The 12,586-nt window shown below is 38.5% G+C and overlaps 1 protein-coding gene across 1 annotated transcript in view; it reads left to right on the top strand.

The window, feature by feature from the left end:
* The window catches only part of MAST4 (microtubule associated serine/threonine kinase family member 4), an 880,190-nt gene that overhangs the window by 197,623 nt on the left and 669,981 nt on the right, over positions 1-12,586 (top strand). The gene's annotated exons all lie outside the window — the stretch shown is intronic.

Raw genomic sequence — 12,586 nt, 5'->3', positions numbered from 1 at the left:
CTCCTTTCACCAGATCCATCTAGACAAGATGGAAACTATTTAGTGAGGTTTCTACCTTCCCCACATAACTCCCTCTTGAAAACTTGTAAACCAGTCACTTCATGCCTTTTTTGCTGTCCCGCCCCCCACCCCCAACCCCCGCCATTTTAGGTAGCCAATGTATGACATTACCTTGCACACAATATGTTGGAGTCCAGTGACTACAACTAATTGCACCCCAACTTTATCTGTGATCATTGCTATTGATGTTGTCAAATGCTGTTGAGTCAGTTCCAACCCATAACAACCCAGTATAGGGTTTCTGAGAAGTGGCTGGTAAGCTTGAACCACCGACCTTGCGGTTCAAACCGATCTGTGATAGTTGTCCTTTATGTTTTGACTCAATTCCCAGTAAGACAGCATTCATTCAACAAACACGTGTTTCCTAGTGTTCTAAGCATGGGTCTCCCAGGTGGGATGGATCAGATTCTGCACAGTCTGTAGAAGCTTACACTGTAGCAGCTGACACTAAGGAAAAGGGGAGCAAAGGTTTCAATGGCAGCATTGGACCCTGAGCAGAAGGGTTTCCTCGAGGAGTTGAGATTCAGGTCTAAGCTGTGGCTTGGCCTGAATGAGGACTAGGACTTTGCTCAAATGAGGTAGGATGCTCCATTGAGCTTTGTGGAATAGAGAGCAAAGATTGGCTACTGGGAAAAAAAAAATTTGTGATTAAGAGAGAAAGACTGCCAGTATTCCTTTCCTTCCTTTTCCCCGCCTATAAAAACAAAACACAAATTATATGCCTTTTTCTATGGTCTTTAAATTTTTTCTTCTTTAAATAATTTTTGTATCTTGTAAAAGACAAAGTAGATATTTTTAATATTGTTAACTTGCAGCTTATGCATCTACCCATAAGAAAAAAAACTCCTTTGGCACTTTTAGTTTTGACTATTTTCTAGCAGATTGTGGGTGAGGAGCATATCCAATGTATTAATTTTTACATGCGGTTACACCCAGTGCAGCCTCAGCCAAGCAGTCGCTTGGGATTACAAAGGCATAGAGTTAAATTTCCCAAGTTGGAAAAGAGGCTTTCAGAAATGAATTTCTTTCTCCACTCTCAGTGACTTTGCTACTATTTCCCTAGGGAGGTTGCTAGGCATTTAATAGATCTCCTTGTTAGGAAAATTCTTCTAGCATTTCAGCGAAAGGTGCTTCCTACCCCTTCCCTAGGTCTCAGTTTAGTGTTGTAAATGCTGTATCTAATCTCCTTTGGGCTTTTGTATATGAAGTGTTTGGAGATGAACATGTCTCCCATTATCTTTTGGGTAGTTGTCATGCACTAGTTGACTTAACCTTGCTAACCACTACAAAACAAAATAAACTGCGTGACTTCTGGGTTTCGGCCTGGTTCCCACCATCTTGGCCCAGCTGTTAGCCTTCCTCCATCCTTGAGCTCTAGCTGGGACATGAGGGACTTCATTTCTGCTTCTGACAAGGTTTTGTTGCTGTTGGCCACTGCACAGAAGCTCACATCCTGTGTGTATGCTTTTAAAAATGTCCTTCTCTCAAAGACTCTTTTCAGTAACTATGGGGGGTTATATGGTATGAGATACACACAGAGACAGAAAAAAAAAGTGTATATATGTACACACACATATATTTAAAACCGCTGTTTTGTTACCTTTTCTAAGGAAATAAAACAAGCTAATTAAAAGGGTCACATTCGGAGTCTTGGTATGGTGCTGTAGGATAAGCACTGGACCACACGGTCAGTTTGAGCTAAAAGATTGGCAGTTCAAATCCAACATCTGCTTCTTGGAAACTCTATGCAGTATTGATGTGAGTCAGAACTGACTTGACAGACTTAACAACAAACTTGAAAACACTAGTTTTAAAAGCTCTCTTTAAAACCATCCTTTAAATTACTAAGTTACAGCATCTTCTTGGTTACTAAATTAGACATACGGCTTTTTTTATGTGCTGGTATTTTGTTAGTTTAGTAGGGACTTTCTTGGCTATGGGTAACATGGATTAGAGTCAGCATGAATATAATATCCACAATGTGGAGATTGATTTACTTCCCACTTTCTCTTTTCTCAATCAATTTTGATATGTATTGTCCATGAAGCACACTGCCTCTTTAAGACTAATCAGTAGTTGTTAGGTGTCATCAAATCTGTTCCAACTCCTAGTGATCCTGTTTTCAACAGAATGAAACACTGCCCAGTCTGGCACCATCCTCACAATCATTGCTAAGCTTGAGCCCATTGCTGCTGCCACTGTGCCAGTCCATCTCATTGGGGCTTTTCCCTTTTTTCGCTGACCTTCCACTTTACCAAGCATGATGACCTCCTCCAAGGACTGGACTCTCCTGATAATATGCCTGGCGTGTGAGAGATAACATCATGCCATACAGCTTCTAAGGATCATTTCTGGCTGTACTTCTTCCAACACAGATTTATTTGTTCTTCTGGTAGTCCATGGTACCTACCTTTAATACTGTTTTCCAACATTATAATGCAAATGCATCAGGTCTTCTTTGGTCTTCTTTATTCATTGTGCAACTTTTGCATGCTATGAGACTACTGAAAATACCATGGCTTGGGTCATGGCTTAGTCCTCAAATAGACATCTCTTTGCTCTTGAATACGTGAAAGAGGTCTTGTATAAAATTTTGCTTAAAGTAATTTTAAAATGACTACAGCAGTACATTGACAGGTAACTGCCAGAGATTCAAGCCAAATTCCGATGGGGACATGAAGTGAGAGATATCACTGCTGACATCAGGTAGATCTTGGTTGAAAGCAAAGAATACCAGAAAGTACTTGAAATTAGGTAAAAAGGACACTGTAATTTAGATGAGCAAATAAGCAGATGGCAGCTGCAATTTGGGGAGTTCATATGACATTTTCACTTTCATGTGCAGGCCTCCCTTTCTCCTTTGCACTTGCTAATTCATAGGAACACCTCATAGAGCTGATAAAGAGTGCCCTGCATAGGATTATAGATTTATTATAACTAGAAGGTATAAGTTAGGATTGTCATAAAGGATGCATGGGTAAGTTCTTGGAGGCTCCCCAGTGTGGAGCTTCCAAATCCCAAAAAGGAAGATGTGACTTTCCTACCTGAATCTATGTCTTTCACTAACCAAGAAGCTCTCTTCAGTTTCTGTGTTCAGGCCTTTTATCAGCCAGTCATAATTGAGCCCTCATTGCATATGCATGATGGGCTAAATACCTTCTGAGGTTAGGACATTAGCCTACCTGGTGAGTCTTTCCTTGTCTGGCCAGCATCCTTTTATTAACTTAAATTGTCAGGTGTGGTCAGGATTTTCAGAAAAATGTATTTCAATTACTCCCAGGGTTACTTCATAGGAACAGAAAAAAAAAGACGAAATTGTTTTTCATTATATCACAGGACTTCTTAGTAAAGGTTCTTTTGTATATACTGAACCTGTGTTCCCATGAAGACCTAGGATCAATCAGCTCAGCATAGGTAAACAAGTGAGTAGGCATGATTAACTCTAGTTGGGGAGATGTCTAGCCCACATCTACCCACACTGGCAGTTTTCAGAAAAGGGGGTTCAGGACTTGCTGGACAATCCTAAAGTTATCTTCTATGGAGTTGTTTTATGTGTCAGGACATAATACAATGCAATTCTTTCAATAAATACCAATCTTTGCATTTTTACCCATTTGTAAACTCCTCAAATTGGTCTGGATTGTGCCATGTTACTATACTATTTTGTTATTTTTAAACCTCCTTTAATATTTTTCCACATTTGTATCCAGCATTTTAGGTCTTGATCCTGTCAGTTGTGTTATTGTATATATGTGTGTGGTTATTCAACTTTTCTTCTGTGCTTTTTTCTTGACTTCCATATAGGTTCTGCAGTAAAATTTTGCATTTTCAAAAAGTGGTTTTATATCCTTCCTCGTAATTCGTTGGTATATTCATGCAGCTGACTGTCTAGACTCTGACCACCCTTTTTATCTGCAGGTCTTTAACACCAAATAGATTTATCTAGCATTTATGAAGAAACATCTGAGTTCCTTCATTCTCTGGAGGAGCTGCAGCAGATCTTAGAATTGCAGAATGGTTGATGTGAGTTTCTAAAAGTGAATTGCATGACTTGAAAGCTATCTACATCAGTTGATACCATATAGCTCATAAAGACAATGTTCTATATCCTATTTTGGTGAGTATTATCTATGTTCTCAGAAGCGTGTGAACAATCATCTAAGATTCAACTATTGCTCATGACCCATCCGGAGCTGAGGATTAATGGACAGCTTGAACCACAGCTTACAGGACTCCCAAGACAAGAGGAACTGGCTGGTGTCTGGTAACCACTACCAACCACTGTGACTGAAATCACAACAGAGGGTCCTGGGCAGAGAGGAAGGAAAATGTAGAACAAAATCAAATTCACAATAAAGACCAGACTTACTAGATTGGAGAAACCGCTGAGATTGTGCTTTAAGACACCCTTTGACCTTGAACCAAAACCATTCTTGAAGGCCACCTTATAGTCAAACGAAAGACAGGCCCATAAAGTAAACACTGGCACCTAAGTAGAACATGTTTCTTAGGACAGTCAGTTAATACAAGATCAAAAGGACAGCATGTGCCTGAAATCAAAGCTGAAAAGTAAGGAAAGGGTAGAGAATCCAGACAAAAGAAAACAGGGAAATCTACCTGGAAATGGGAAGAGTGCTGACACATTGTACTGAGTTTGACCACTGCCATGGAACACTTTTTGTACTAGCTAGCGAATGGGAAACTCATTATCTCTGTCAAGTTTCACCTACAATGCAATAAAAATTTAACAAAGAAAAAATGAACTACAGGTGTTTGGGAACCATTTTCCTTAAGAACCTACGAATTGAACTATGAGAGTGAGTCAAAAATTATCCATACTCTGGCTGTAGAATTCATTGTCATCTGTTTTTAGAAAAGACAGATCACTTTTTGACACAATCTTGTTGCTTTTCAATACACTTGGTCCATCTGTCCACAGCTTTTGTATCTCATTAATAAATGTTCTAGGCTGAGCCACGAGCCATGAATGTACTGCTGTCCTCACTTCTTCATCAGAGGTGAATCTTTATCTTCCAGGGGCTGCTTTTAGGGGACCAAACAGGTAGATGGAATAAGATCAGTACTGTAGGGAGGATGCTTTAACACCTGAAAATGAAGTTTTTGCAGAGTGTCAATAGTGTGAGCTGAAGTGTGTGGATGCACATTGTTGTCATGCAGGATCACAGTGTATTTAATCTGAAGTTTAGGTGTCAGCTCTTCAGTGAGTATCTTACTGTAATGAGCACTGTTAACTCTTGAACCTTTTTCCTGATAGTGTTCCAGTACTGGCTCTTGAGAATCCCAGAAAACTCTAAGCATCTTTTCAGTTGACGGTTGACTTGAATTTCTTCTTGGTGGGCAATTGAAGCTGTTTCCATTCCTCAATTTCCATTTATTCTCAGGCTCATTATGATGAATCCATGTCTTGTCACCAGTAACAATTTGTTTTTTTTGTTTTTTTAATTTTTAACCTTCCTTTGAGTATCGGTTCAAATTTTGTTTGCAGATGTCTAAATGCTTCTGTTTATGCTCTTTTGTGAGTGGTTTGGGTACCCATCTTGTACAAACTTTTTGAAACTCAAGTCTGTCTTGGATTATGTCAGAGGCAGAACCATGGCTGATTTGCAGATATTTTGCTACATAATTCACTGTTATTCATCTGTCCAATAGAATCATTCCACGTGTACATTCATTGTTGTTATCAGCCCGGACGTGGACGAGCATTTTAATGTAACTGGAGTGTGGATAATTTTTGACTCACCCTTGTACATTCGAGCTCCATGATGCTGTCTGGCACCAGGGCTAACCACTACTATGAGGCACCGCCTTGGATATGTGCTTTTACCTGAGAATTTTTAAAAAAGCATTTTCATACCTAAAGAGTTACAAGTGAAAATATAACAAATTCTTATTGGAGGAAATATAAACCAGCTAATTGGAATCCTGGAGTCCTGGTGTGGCACTGTAGGATAAGCACTGGACTTCAAGGTCGACATGATTTGCAAGGTTGGTGGTTCAAATCCACCAGTGTTCCTTAGAAACCCTTTACAGACGTCACTATGAGTCAGAACAGATTCAAGGGCACTTAGCAACAACAACTCCACTTGTGATGGGCTTCTTCCCAGTGGGAAATCAGTGAAATAAAGCTGGGCACACAAAATAAGAGCTTTTGGTTTTCTTTTCCTCTTTAAGCTGAAGGATTTTCTATGTTATAAACTATCAGCTGAGTAAACATTAACCAAATGTTTAGTGGGTTGCACATTACCCAAAATTATTTGCAACGTGATGAAATAAAATATTTTAGCCTCACTGTTTAGTGCTTTACAGGTTAGCTTTATTTTAACTCATAAAAATTTGGCCAAATACCAAGATCCACTGCATTAAGACAGTTAAAACACAGACATTTATTTTTCTCCTTTTAGTATTTGTATTTTGTGTTATATTTCGTATCAACAGTCCTCAGGTGTTTCAGAAACTTTATTGTCATTGGACCAGGGAAGAGTTACCTTGATAGAAATGTTAAATATCAGTGGTAGAAACAAGAACCCTTGTTTTAATGTAGCAATAGGAGTCATAATGTAGCAGCTAACTTGTTGAGCATGTGTTTCCACACCTACTAAATTCATTGTGAAATAAGAGCTTAAATTTGGATTAGTGGTTGATTTTCTTTAATGTAAGCTTACTAAAATTTCTATCAGGAATTAATTTTTTTTTTATATGTTTAGTAAACTGAGTAGTCAAAAACATGAGTATGAGCTGTTTTTGTTTTGATCATACTTTTAGAATTTCTTAATGTTAATAAGATTGATTTCTGTTTTTTATAACATCTTTTGATGTTCTGGTATTAAGGTTATTTTATTTCATAAAATTAAATAGAAAGATTTCTTTAATTTTCTATGTCATGTAATACTTTAAAAACAAAAGATTATGTTTCTTAAAATTTTGATAGTGCTCCCCTGTAAACTCATTGTCAACATTGTCTAAATCCATGCAGGTATTGAATTGTTCAGAGACTACTTCTTGAGTCAATTTGGATAATTTATATCTTCTTAGGAACCATCACTTTCATCCACTACTTCATAGTTTTCAGCATTAAATTGTGCATATTCTCTTAGACTTGTATTAAATCTCTTTTGTCTCTTGAGCCATATTCATATTCTTATTTCCAATGTTGTATAATTGTATTTTCTCTCTTTCTTGATGAGCTTGCAAGAGGTTTTTATATTTTATTGATCTTTTCAAAGAACCAGCTGTTCTACTGTTTGTATTCTAATTCTTTATTTTCTGCTTTTATCTTTTAAATGATTCCTTCTTTTGCTTCCCTTAGGTTTATTAATTGTGGTTTTTATTTTAAAGCTTGTTGAGTTGAATAATTTAATATTTTCTTGTTTAATAATGAAAGCGGTTGTTTTAGATAATTTTTTTCTCACCTTCTCCTCTCTCTTTAACTTAAAACATTTCTCTCTCCTTCCTCATCCTTAGTTGATGAACTTGATTCCTATCTTGCAGAGAATATTAAAATAGTCGCAGGAGAGCTTTCAGAGACTCCCCAAGCTCATTTCCCTACTACCAGCATCTCTATTCATGTATACTTTCTCCTTGCTTGTTGCCATAGTTAACTATTCATGCACTAGTCCAAAGCTACCTTCCTAGATCCTGTCTTCTAGTCAAAAGAAATTGTCCGGCAATTCTCCTTGCTATCTTATGTCATTAATTTTTTTCTATTTCTTGGTTCATTTCTGTCCACAAAAACAAAAACATACTATGTTGTTATAGCTACATCTTCCATAAAACTTTTCATTCCCTTCATTTTTCACCAGATGCTCAATTTCATTGTTCTGCTGTGCAGTTAAATTCCTCAAAGAGTTATTGCTATGCAATCTCAAATTCATCTCCTTCAGGTGTCTCTTGAATCTAGTCTATAAGGATTACATCCCCTCACTCCATAGAGATGACTCTTGTCAAGGTCATTAACGACCTTCCCTAGCCATTTCTCTTATGTGGCGCACTTGATTCTCTCTCTTCCTTCTTATATGGTCCTCAGTAGGCTTTCAGGAACCTCAAATTCTTGGTTAGTTTCCTACTTCAGTGGCTGTTCCTTCTCATCCTGTTTTGCTGGTTCCTCCTTTTCTTTCGAATCTCTTACTGTTTATTTTTAGGCTCCACTCTGTGATTTAATTTAATACCATAGTGTGGCATTGTAGGATCAGCAGTTCAAACCCACCAGCTTCTCCTCAGAAACTCCATATAGAGTCTCTATGAGTTGGATCCAACTTGGTGTTTACCAATAACAATACTCATGACCTCCAAATTTATCTCAGATTTCTCTCCTAAACTCCAGACTAGTATATACTACTCAGTATCTCACTTGAATATTGACTATGCCTCTCCAACTGAATATGTCCCAAACTGAACTTCCAATCTACCTGCCAGTACTGTGCTGTTGTGGTTAAGTGCTGTTGAGTCAGTTTGGACTAATAGCTACCCTGTTTAGAGTTTCTGAGGAATTTGAACCAGCTGGTGAATTTGAACCACTGACTTTGTGGTTCAAACCGATCTTGCTGTCCAATGCTTTATCCTACAGCGCCACACCAGGACTACATTGTTCTAGTGGTCTCCTACATCTTGGTGAATGGCTACGTCATCTCTCCAGTTTTTCAGGTTGTGTTATAACCATCTACAATTCTATACACTATATTCACTCCATTCATTGGACAATTCTCTTGCCTTTGCCTTCGCCTTCAAACATACTCAGAATCTGGTCACTTGTCACCTTCTCCACTGCAGACATCCTGGTCTGAATCACCACCATCTCTAATTTCAAGTAATGTTAGTCTACTAACTAGCAATGATTTCCTTTGCTGATCCCTATATTCTGTGTTCAAGAGAATAACCAGAATGATCCTTTCAAAATATCATCCTAGAGAGTTTGTATTTCTGTTCAGAACTCTGCAGTGGCTATATAATGTACCCAGTAGAAGCCAAGGTCCTCATACCTGATTTGATCCCTGGTGCTCCTCAGATTTTACAAACTCCTTTCCCCTTCACTCATCCCAGTCCCAGCTTGTGGCTTCCTTGCTGTTCTTTGGATGTGCCAATTGTGCTGTTGCCTCAAGAGTTCTTCCCCTAGATGTCTTCACTAAATGTGATCTTTTAAATGAGGCTTACCCTCACTACCCTACTTAAAACTGTAGCCCCTTTTCTCAACTTGTAATCCCATTTACTTTGCTCTCATTTTTTAACATAGCACTTTTAATTATCTAACAAATTATATAACTTACTCTACTTGTCATTTACAATATGTCTTACACATTAGAATATAAGTTCTAGGAAGGCCAGAGATCTTTGCCTGCATATGTCCCAAGCACCTAGAGCAGTATCTGACACAGAGAGGGAGAAAGGGAGTGAAACATATTTGTCAAATGAGCAAGGGACCAGAAGCTATGCTTTCTGCCATGAGAACTATTGGTTGCACTTATTAGTTTTGATGTTTAGCATTTTTGTTGCCCTAATTTTCTAAGCCGATTCCTTGGGTTTGTAGTATCTTCTGTGTGAAGAGAAATGATTGTTTAGGGGGAGGAGTCAGTTTGGTAATGAGAGAGCAGAATTGGGGAAACAGTGCCTTCAACATCCTAGGTCAGTGTCTGTGGTAGAATGGGACAGCTTCTAAATATTTTGATGGAAAAGGGATAGGCTAGTGGTAGGAAAGGTGCTGTAAGAATTGTAAAGCACTTTTCCACCTTTTAAAATAAATCTTTTAATTAGTTTGTCTTAGCTACCTAGTACTGCTGTAACAAAGACCATAAGTGGATGTCTTCAACGCACAGATATTTAGTCTTTCAGAGTTTAGGAGACCAGCAGTACAAATTCAGAGTGCTGGCTCTAGGGAAAGGCTTTGTCGGCTCTGGGGATAGCCCTTGTCTCAGCAATGGTAGGTCCAGAATTTCTTGGAGATTTCTCTGTATCTTGTCTTCAGTCTTCCTCCAGATCTAGGAGCTTCACAGTGCTAGAACCCCAGATCCAGAGGAGTCATTCCATTCCCAGCTCAAAATTGCTTGTTGGTAGTGGTGGTGTGTTGGTGGTTATGTGCCGTGGAGTCTGTTCCGACTCATAGTGACCCTGTATAGGGTTTCCGAGGCTGTAAATCTTTACGGGTGCAGAAAGCCTCATCTTTCTCCTGCGGAACTGCTGGTAGTTTCAAACAGCGGACCTTGTGGTTTGTAGCCCAATTCGTAACCACTATGGTACCAGAGCACCTTTTGTTAGTAGTAGTTCCCTCTTTCTCTGCTCACCTCACTCTTTTTTATATCTCAAAAGAGATGGACTCAAGATGCACCCTAATCCTGTAGATTGTATCCAACCTCGTTAACATTGTAGAAGTAAGAATTACAACACATAGGATAATTGCATCAGACCAGAGCTGATCGCATGAAATAGCATCATGAGATCGATTGTATTATAGTCTTTCTCCTCAGAGGGGATTGTTGTTGTTAAGTGCTGCCAGTCATTTCCGACTCACAGCGATCCTGTATAGGGTTTCCAGGGAGCAGCTGGTGAGTTTGAATCACTGACCCTGAGGTTCAAACCAGCCTTTCAGTCAGTCCAGCGCTTATCCTACAGCACCACACCAGAACTCCTCTTAAATGCTCAACCACTGAGAATTCAGACCTAGCCAAGTTGATACAACATCTTAACTATCATAACTCAGACCCCCCCAGCTGCTCCTCGGAAACGCTATACATGGTCACTATGAGTTGGAACTGACTCGACAGCACTTACCAACAGCATCACAAAAGTAAAGCTAGAGTGTGCTATGAGCAGAAGCTTGAGTACATTTCTGCTGTATAATTGTGGTTGATTTTTTTAGATTTTGACATTAGTTTTTTTGTTTGGCAAGATTGTTTTTGGGTTTTTTTTGGTGCTAATATGAATATGTAGGAGCTCTGGTAGTGTAGTGGTTACGAATCGGGCTGCGAACCTTAAGGTCAGCGGTTCGAAACTACCAGCTGCTCCGCGGGAGAAAGATGAGGCTTTCTACTCCCGTAAGGATTTACACCCTCGGAAACCCTGTACAGGGTCGCTATGGGTTGGAATCGACTCGATGGCACTTAACAACAACAATAACAAATATGAATATGTATTCCTTTCTACACTTTCTAAGATATTTTAGTGAGAAGTTAGGAGAAGCAGCACTAGGAATTTATAAGTAGACGCCATTTTAAATCAGAAATCTGTCCATTTAAGATGTGAATTCTTAGAAGCCACATTTATCCAGAATGCTGGATGAAGATTTCTAGGTGCTAACAAGTTATTTTTTGCTTTGGTTAATGCTTCTGCATAAATGCTATGAGACCTATTTTGCAATTCTTGATCTTAGCTCTAAGTAAGCTTGATTTATTAAGAGGCCTGAAAAACAGCCCCCAAACCAACGTTGTTCTTCTTCTATAGAAATGACTGTGCTGTCTACTAGCATCGCTAAGAGGAGGGTGAACTATGGCGCTGCTGATTTTGCCCTTTCATGGGATTTCCCTTTAGAAATGTTTATGGATGATGTAGAACCTTAGCAGTAAGAAAAATGTTATTTAGCTTTCAGTTTTGATATTGCATAAAAATGTAAAAAACTTGATAAATTAAGGAAAAGTGTTTTTGTTCTTAATAAAACATTGGGGCTTTCTTTGTGGCTTTATGAATCCAAGAAAGTGGACATCTTGGGGCACGGTATTTGTATGCTTTTCTAAGACCGATCTCAAATGGTTTCCTTTAAATCTGAATATTACCTAATAATATTTCTCATTAATCAGATCATTTAATAGAAAAGACTGACTGAATTAAAAGCAAATAACATTTTTTATTAAAATACATAGCTTATGAAGCTCATTAAAAAGACCAACCAAACATATTTTTGAAAGAACATTTAGTGATAGAGGAATTCGTAACAGGTGAATTCTTCCTAAGCTGTCACTGGAATACTCCCCCATCTCTCCCTTACCCAAACATATGACCAGGATATTTCTGGGAATGGTAGACTGAAGGAAACTAAGGAAGACATCGTGAAAAGTTGAGTCAAAGATAAAAAAATATATATAAAGCTGTAACTTTTAATAAACAAGCTATGATTAAATATCAAAGCTATCCCCAATGTACACAGGGCAGATAGGGAGGGACAACTTAGACATTTGCTACAAAAAATGGGTGGGGTGGTGGTGGTGGTGATAAAGGCATGAGTGACTGGGCTTACAAGGTTTCAAGAGGGAGTTCAGTTTAATAGTGTGTGGAGGAAGAAAGAGTCACCACTGAATAGTTTTCATCTTGTCAAGTGGGGTCTGGTGAAAAGAGATGGCAATAAGATTTTTGTGATTCAATAGTGAGTAATTGTTATCATGACTAATTGCGACTCTCACAATTTTAATGGTAGAAGTTTTGTAACGAAAACAGGGGATTAGTTAATCTTTCAGTCCAGAAACAAAGTAACCTCGGACCATCAATGGAGAAGAGCACAGGCAGAATGCAGGACCTTATCCAGAGA

This window comes from Chrysochloris asiatica, unplaced genomic scaffold (assembly GCF_000296735.1).
Source record: "Chrysochloris asiatica unplaced genomic scaffold, ChrAsi1.0 scaffold00157, whole genome shotgun sequence".
Lineage (NCBI taxonomy): Eukaryota > Metazoa > Chordata > Mammalia > Afrosoricida > Chrysochloridae > Chrysochloris > Chrysochloris asiatica.
Note: the sequence above shows the minus strand (reverse complement) of the source record. Positions and strands in the feature narration are given on the sequence as shown.